Source organism: Sinocyclocheilus rhinocerous, unplaced genomic scaffold, assembly GCF_001515625.1.
Source record: "Sinocyclocheilus rhinocerous isolate Xijiao unplaced genomic scaffold, SAMN03320098_v1.1 scaffold1648, whole genome shotgun sequence".
NCBI lineage: Eukaryota > Metazoa > Chordata > Actinopteri > Cypriniformes > Cyprinidae > Sinocyclocheilus > Sinocyclocheilus rhinocerous.
In genome coordinates this window covers 1202199-1211331 of record NW_015647958.1, presented here as the reverse complement: position 1 = coordinate 1211331, position 9133 = coordinate 1202199, and the positions used below count along the sequence as shown (strand labels likewise).

The window sequence follows — 9133 nt, the reverse complement described above, 5'->3', positions numbered from 1 at the left end:
TTATTGACACACTATTTTCCTAATTAATGCTGTTCAGTTGCTTTGACACAATCTGTATTATTAAAAGCGCTATATAAATAAAGGTGACTTGACTTTACCCAGTTGACGAGGCGCAACTAGATGCCTGTGATGATGACTGCGAAGTTAATAACGGTACATATACAGACATTCGTTTTTCTCAACATATTAAAAGTTTCAGTTTCTCAAAGTGTTTACAAAAATTTTTTACAGGTGAGCACGATGCTTCTGACAGCCACGTGGTAATATTACCTACAGAGGAGGCGTTGCAAGAGGTTGTAGTTAAGACGGAATCACGTCACGAGCTAAACAACGTCACACAACCCACCCCCGACCACGTTACGTCTTCAGAGGATGGGTCTCACACGCTCACCGCCTGCGCGAGTGTACACACCCCAGGTACATCCAGTCCCCCAACGCAACGATTGAGACCCCCGCATCCAGGCGGTCAGGGTATAAAACGGTTGAGGTTACCGGAGCAGGATGCGGATGACTCGCCGACCACCACACGTTTAAGGACTTCAGACAATAATGGTATGTAAAACAGAAATCTCATTATTACGTTTTATGTTTGATTTTTATTCGATAAATTAATAAACGTTTATTACAGAACAAGCAGAACAAGGCTACGGTGAGGGTGATCTAACAGCGTGGTCTGATTCGATGATCCACGCGTTATCCTTCACATCCTTCACCGACTCGGAGAGTGAGGAAGAGGCTGAATTATCGCATGATATACCTCAGGAACTGTTCCGTGATCGTGATTTAAATAGAAGGATTGATTATGATATGCTGAGCCGTGTTAATCGGTACTTTGAGAGACTTTTCGACTTGACCGGACATTCGCTATCTTACCGGGAAGCGGAAGACATTGTTGCTAGCGCACAAAGTGATGTGTTGTCGATTTTAAGAAATATCATAGCGTGTCAACAACAACACAACGAGGCCTTACGTCACGCAGCTGAATTTTGGAGAAGTTGTCACGAGCAGCTGTATAATGAATTCCGCCAGTTCCAGCAGAGCATGAGCGGTGTACCGGCCGAGATACACCAGCAGCACGTCGAGCAGAGGCTTACGGTAAACGCATAATCTCTTATGGGCGAACGTTTAAACCTTATTCAGAGAATGTTAACAGATTTGTACAATCGTATCACGAGAGGTAGTCCGTAATATTCTATGTATTGAATTGTTGATTGTTTTTGTGTTATTGACATTGATTTGTTATTATCATTGGTTATTTCTCACATTTATTATTGTTTATTGACATTGATTTATTCCTTACATTATTGTATGTTATTGTCATTGATTTATACCATACATGTTATTGACATCGATATATTGTTGTTTTATTCTTATTATTGAGGATAGTTTCTGATACTATTTTACTTGTGGAAGAAAACGGTGGTTTCAAATTGTACATGTTCATTTTTGCTATATCTGGTTGTTTCACATTGCAAACGTTGGTGGTGTTTTCAGGGTGCACACGCTTGTCTTTAAGATTTAAAATTTTTGTATTTCTGATTTGCGAACAACATGAATGGTTGGGAGCATCTATAAACAACAATGAACAGTTCGGTGCAGGTCCTTCTAATGACGACCCGTCAGGTTATGATCCCGCAGCTCCAGACATGGGTCTCAGCCAGAATTGTATAGCTAGCCTAGTAAGAGAAGGTGGTCGTGTGGGTGATTTTACAATTGTCCCAAGACCGAGATTTAACGGTTTAGAAATTCACAGAACTTTAAATTTTCGTGAAATAGCCTCTGATGATTATGCTGCCTATAATATCTTTTTGCAAGATATTTTGAATGAGATTGTAGCGTTTTCCAGATTGATGGCGGGTGAAGATGGATTTCTGAACGTATCTCTGCAAGGTGCAAGTCTCCAGATAGATATTAATGCAGTTCTAACACCTGATAATAATCATGATGTTGGTATATTTGTTGATCAAATCGAACGTGCAGTTCAAAGCAATACAGATGTGGGTTTAGATTCTGCTTTAGAGTTATGCGTATCGGTAGCACGAAACAAACAAGGTGGCGTGCGTAGGAAGTTAGCCGACCTGGTATACAATGAAATCGTAAGAAAAAATAAAATGAATCTATTCATCCCTAAAAATATAGCAGACAATATGTGTTTTAGCATATGCATCGCTCATTTTTTAATCAATTCTGATAGATGAAGGGCATCACAGTTGCTATATTCAACCTGTCAAACCTGCCGAACATAGCCAAGCCTACATTTATTTTGACTTTGAAACAATGTACGAAAATGGAAAACACACAGCTAATTACATATGTGCCGTTTCACAAACTGGTGAAGAATTCACAGCCGAAGGTGTTGACTGTGTGGACGAATGGTCAAACATTTCAGACGTCCAAAATTTGCTGATTTTACATTTATCGCACACAATTCTTCGGGCTTCAATTCTTTTATATTGCTCGAGTATTTCACAAGTCAGGGCCTAACACCAAAAATTACACTCCAAGGATGTAGACTTGTTTATATGTACAATCAGGCCTTTAAACAGAGATACATCGATAGCTATAGCTTCTTGCCTATGAAATTGTCAAAAATGACATCTGCTTTAAACTTAAACACCGGCGAAAAACACAGTTGCTATATTCAACCTGTCAAACCTGGCGAACATAGCCAAGCCTACATTTATTTTGACTTTGAAACAATGTACGAAAATGGTAAGCATACCGCTAATTACATATGTGCAGTTTCGCAATCTGGTGAAGAATTCACCGCCGAAGGTATCGACTGCGTGGACCTTATGGTCAAACATTTCAGACGTCCAAAATTTGCTGATTTTACATTTATCGCACACAATTCTTCGGGTTTCGATTCTTTTATATTGCTCGAGTATTTCACAAGTCAGGGCCTAACACCAAAAATTATACTCCAAGGATGTAGACTTGTTTATATGTACGATCAGGCCTTTAAACAGAGATACATTGACAGCTATAGCTTCTTGCCTATGAAATTGTCAAAAATGACATCTGCTTTAAACTTAAACACCGGCGAAAAAGGATTCTTTCCCCATCATTTTAATCGTTCGCAGAATACGAATTATGTCTGACCCTATCTGTGTAAAGAATATTATGGATACCAGACAATGTCTGACACTGAACGCGTGAAATTTGACTCGTGGTACGAGAGCGTAGCGGGGCAGGTGTTTGACTTCAAAAAACAACTCGGGATGTACTGCAAGAACGATGTCGTTTTGTTACGAGAGGGTTGCATGAAATACAGAAATGAGTTTATCGAGTGTACAAACGTGGACCCGTTCGGCTGTATAACGCTTGCCGGGTGTGCTATGAAAGTGTTCAAAACACTTTTTTAACCAAGGACACGATAGCCCTAACACACAAAAATGCTTATATCAATCAGTACAAAGCTTACTCAAACCCTTCCATCCAATGGCTGGAATACATTAAAGTAAGCAGAAACGTTGACGTTCATCACGCGTTAAACCACGGCGAAGCCAGTTTTGGACCGTATCATGTGGATGGCTATTATGAAGTTGATGACGGTGATAAAATAGCCTTGGAATTTTTAGGTTGCTTCTGGCACGGACACTGTTGTCGTTTTAATCCTAACGAATTGAATCCGGTATCAAAAAAACCGATCAGTGTGCTCAGAAGACAAGCTGACAATAAGCTGCATGTTTTGCGTAATGCCTACAATCTCAGAGTACATGAGATTTGGGAGTGTCAGTGGGAGAAAGCCAAACAAAACGATCCTGATGTCAAAGCTTTTATGAGTAATTATAAGGCGCCAGCGAGGCTTAATCCTAGGGAATCGCTTTTCAGAGGGAGGACAAATGCACTTAAATTGTACCACAAGACCAGCGAGGATGAACGCGTTTCCTATTTGGACTTTACATTGCTCTATCCTTACGTGCTGTCGCGTAAAACTTACCCTATCGGTCATCCTGAAATAATTTTAAAAGACTTTGAACCGGTCTAAACATATTTTGGACTTATTAAATGTACCGTACTCCCCCCACGTAAACTACTCCATCCGGTTCTTCCTTTCAAATCTCCAGAGGGTAAACTATTGTTTGCTCTGTGTCGCACCTGTGCTGAGGTACAATATCAGGATCAGTGTCAGCATGGTAATGAAGAAAGAGCCATTTCAGGAGTTTGGACGTCTGTTGAACTCTCCTGTGCTATTGTTAAAGGTTATTCAGTCGTCAGAACTGAGGAAGTCTGGCATTTTCCGCAGACATCAGACACGTTATTCAGTGAGTATGTTAAGACGTTTCTCAAATTCAAACAGAAGGCTTCAGGTTTTCCGCCAGACATAGTGACAGACGCAGACAAGCAGTCTTACGTCAAAGGGTATTTTGAGAAGGAGGGTGTTCAGCTCGACATCGATAAAATCACACTCAATCCCGCACGTAGATCTATAAATACATTTTTATTTGTTTTTTACGTAGATACAGACAGCGCCATCTTCATATCGAAAGATGGAGATTGGACGCCTAAAACAGGTGCATATCTTGGTGAGCTGACGGACAAGCTTGATGCAGACGACTACGTCACTGAATTCGCATCGACCGGACCGAAATCGCACAGCTTTAGAACAGCGAAAAATAAAGTCACTCTTAAAGCTAAAGGTATCACACACTCGGTTTTAATCCTAAAATAATAGCCAACTTCCCGTAAAACACCAAAGATGTGTTTGCCGGTGCTTTTAGAAATATCCGATTTTTTATATGATCATAACCAAGTGTCACTCTCGGTGGAAGATTAGCATTTATTTCTCTAACCAGAAACAATACATCCTCGTAATATCCCGGTTTTAACGTATTACATACTTTAGATATGTTTTGAAGATTTGGTCTTCGGAAAACGTGGATCTTTCGGACATCCGCCAAAGCTATCCAAAAAACAGCTAACTCTAGATTTGTTTATGTAGATAGCGACCCAATGTTGCCCCGGTTTTGTGGATGGGTCGGTATTAAAAATAAGCATAGTCGGTAAAATCTTTATCTGTGTTTTTGGGAGATAATCGCATGGTAGCACTCCTAAAAAACACGTATTGTGCGCAATTTTATCCATAAAAGCTGTTAGTTGGACCGTATTCATTTCGCGATGTCTCAGTAATAATCGACTAACACCTGTCTTCGATTGGATATCTCAACGATTGAATCAAAAATCGCATATACGATAATAGTTATGGATTGTCTGAGAGGTTGTCTGAATCGGGCTTCTAGTCTAATATTTCCCGATCTAATTAGTGAAACATGATTCGAACAATCTTCATCAGGTGTTAAATTAAAGGCATAGAGGGTGTATCCGTTTAGAAAATCCTGTCGATCTATTGCCAGAGGCTGATTTTTAAGATGTCTTCCGGTAGATAATACGAGTTGATAAAAGTCCCTCACAGCAGAACCATTCTCATATTCCGGCTGAAACGGTTTGGATGGAATTTGGATACCGTCTCGGTATAAAGCCAAAAATTCCAGGTTAAAATGTTTAAAAGCAAATGGGTTTTTATCATACGCCCCTGAAAAGGATGTATTTTCTGTCATTGCTAAAATGACAGATTTCGGTAATGTTCCGAGAAAAAGATTTTCTTGATTTGACACGCGAGACCCCGTCGGTATAGAGAAATTCTTCAGACATACACGGTCTATGGGGTATTTAGCAGTGGTTGATAGAAGTGCCTGAGCATGCCCCAACCGAACACCGGGTGAAACGGAAACTTTTTTCACAAAAAGAGATGCTGATATGATATTGAGTTTATAACCAATAGCGTCATCTCGCATTAGACAGAACTCGTCTTTAGCTCGGGTCAGCCGTATTTTTATATCTATACCGTTCAACATTAATTTTTCTTGAAAGAAAATATCGCTATGGATGGGGGCTAGTAATTCTACGACGTTACTAGCGTTGGTAAACGCAGCTCTCTTCATTAACCCCGTATTTTCTCCCGCGGGGTCGGTAGCATCCATGTGACCCGGCGTATCTTTGTAGAACAAACCGGCTGAAAAGACACTTTCGAGGGTATCTTTTCCAAAATTAATCAGAGCTTCGATCAAACATCTGTAGGGATACGTACTGGAACTCTGTGTTATCAGACGATCGCCCAGAGAAACATCCACCTGTGAGAATATACATGCACCGGGGTAATTTATTAAACCAACAGGTGCACCATCTGCTATATTAGAGCCGCCGGGCGTGGTTATCTTGATTCGTGTGTATAACAGAGTATTATTCAAATCCGTATAGTGCTCCCCCGTCCCTGGTATAAAGAATTCTAGTGGCGATGAATCCGTTATTGCAGATAGTGGTGGTATTTCAACGTATGTATTTTTTTCAATTGATGTCTGGGTCATAGGAACTGTAAATAAATCTAGCTCAGATTTAATACATTCCTCCGACATGTTGTGGAATAGAGCCATGTTTAGAAAATAGTGTTCAGTGGTCTTTTGACACGGACAGTTTTCTTTACACGTTTCGTGCGGACACGTCGTATGCGTTTTGCAACAGTACGCCTCTTACTAGTACGTTTAGTCTTCTTCACGTGGCCACGCCCCCTACGCATTCGCACCCCGGGTGGTTTAAATGCCCCTCGTGACATAACCATTAACCCGTTGCCGTTTTGTCCGTTATTATTATTATTATTATTTTCGTTATACGATCTCGATAGGGCTGTGGTTACAACGTCGCTAGCTATATTTCTTGCAGCAGTTTTTAGATGTGGTTTTGCTATACTAAAACCTCTTTTCAACAGCGGTAGAGCTGTCCTGAAAAGTGCTCTAAAAATCCCTCCTATCCCCGATCCATACATAACCGGTCCGCCTGCATATCCCGGTAACCCGTTACCGGCTTGGTTCCGGTAGTATGCGACATATCGTTCCGGGTCCATAGTTGTGCAATAGTTTTGTTAAAACAAAAACCTATTTCACCTGTCTGAAGTGAAGTTTAGCCACAACTTTACCGTAAGTGAAACGTACGTGTTTGTTCTGGTCGTCTTTAACCTCGATGCAAATGTCTGTAATATTAGATTTACTCACAGCTACGTAATGTGGTTTATCGAATCTAACACTGATGAAGTCATTAGATGCCCCGTCTATATGTACAGTTCTCAGTAGTGGTACATATGAATCACCGACTGGTTGATACTCGATCATATCAGTGTATATATACATGCTATAAAATGACTCTCTAATGTCAGCCTGATATGGTGCATACGTCACAACAGGTGCACCATCAAAATGAGCCTCGTGAGGTTGATTTACAGATCCTAGAGACACACTCGGTTTTAATCCTAAAATAATAGCCAACTTCCCGTAAAATACCAAAGATGTGTTCGCCGGTGCTTTTAGAAATATCCTATTTTTGATGTGGTCATAACCAAGTGTCACTCTCGGTGGTAGATTAGCATTTATTTCTCTAACCAGAAACAATACATCCTCGTAATACCCCGGTTTTAACGTATTACATACTTTAGATATGTTTTGAAGGTTTTTTTCTTTAATGTAGATAATCACCCCCTCGCCCTCTTCGTAATTTTTCTCATCATAACCCAGTATATTGGGTGCGGTGTTAATAATAAATGGTGCATCCTCCTCATTAAATGTGTACCAGGAAATAGGATAGTAAAATTCGATTAATCCGACTTCCCATTGACCTTTGAGGTTCATGCTTTTCGCTAGTCTTGTTTTGTAATTAGAAATACTATTGTCAGGATATACATCCATTGATGCGTTGCATGGTAGCGTAACGTAAAATCCGCCCTCGCCCATGATGCAGATTTTCACAAATGATATTTATGACAACCACGCTGCTACTTTAAGGGAGTCTGTATGTCCGCGATCTCCCGTTCTGGCAACCATGAGGAAAATTTAGGCGGCCATCCCCACCATTTGACAAGACAAAGCACCTTGCGACCGCTCTTTTTTCGATCTAAAATCTTTTCTATTTTAAACGACTTATCTTGATTCACAATAATTTTTTGTAATTCTTTTTCATAAAAACACCCGTCGATAACATTCCCATCGTAATCTTGTAATCTGTACACAGGTGGTGTCCGAGGTATACACGCGGCTATAGTGAAAAACTCTTCGGTGTAATTCTGTTCGTACCCCTTAGAAAATACGTTTCTAACTTTAGATACCCTAACAACATCACCTATTTTATACCTAAAGACAGTTGGGCCTTTATGCAGCTTTCCGTACAAATTATTAAACACAACCGCTTCATTTTCTTTATGAACGTCCAAAGGCCGCATTTTAATGCTTTTCTGATAACTTGCATTATACCCATCTATAAGATCTTGTAAGATATCTTAGTAACGCTTTGAATTGATGGCTGTTAAAAATCTAGCCATTCTTGATCGAAGAGTCCGGTTAAAGCATTCAACTACGGATGCTTTTACATCACTTGCTGTAGCGAAATGATGTATGTTATACTTTTTCATCAGTTGCTGAAAATGTTTGTTAAAAAATTCAGTTCCTTTATCAGACTGTAATTTTTGCAGTACGCGGTTTTCTTTGAGTATAGATGCGAACGCTTTCGCAACCTCCGGCCCTGTCTTATTCTTCAGTGGGCGCGCCCAAGCGTACTTGCTGAAAACGTCTATACAAGTTAGTAAAAATTTGATATCATCGTTTTCTTTCGAATAAGTGGTCATGTCAACCAGATCTGCTTGAAACTGTACATCTTTCCCATACACCACCACTCTATTCCGCTTGTATTTGACAGGTGCGGTTCTGTGTAATGTATAAGTATCCTGAGAGGATAACCAATCTGCCACTTCTTTATCTTTCAGAGTTACCCCGTATTCCTTTAGCACACACCGTTTTAATCATTCTTTACCCCCTAAAGATCCAGGGTTTGATGGGTTGTAGTACACTTTTTTCATTAATTCAGACATCTCACCCCCACTGTTTTTCAGAAAACATACATCCAACGGATCGTTTCTTGACAACAACATTACACACACATCGGTTACATAAGTACAGAGACATAAAATGTTACCTATTTTAAGACTTCCTTCACATTCAGGCATGAGTTCGAGAATGTTTTTAACAGACATACGGGGGTTATGCCCGTTTGCGATACATTGGGTTGTCATAACACACCAATCGTTCGACAT

At 40.1% G+C, this 9133-nt stretch overlaps 1 long non-coding RNA gene across 1 annotated transcript; it reads left to right on the top strand.

Annotated features, from left to right (window-relative positions):
* Window positions 1-85: 85 nt before the first annotated feature.
* LOC107709446 (uncharacterized) lies at window positions 86-687 on the top strand. Its single transcript, XR_001636500.1, has 3 exons — window positions 86-153; window positions 232-552; window positions 638-687. It is a non-coding gene; the product is annotated as an uncharacterized LOC107709446 (long non-coding RNA).
* Window positions 688-9133: the final 8446 nt, after the last annotated feature.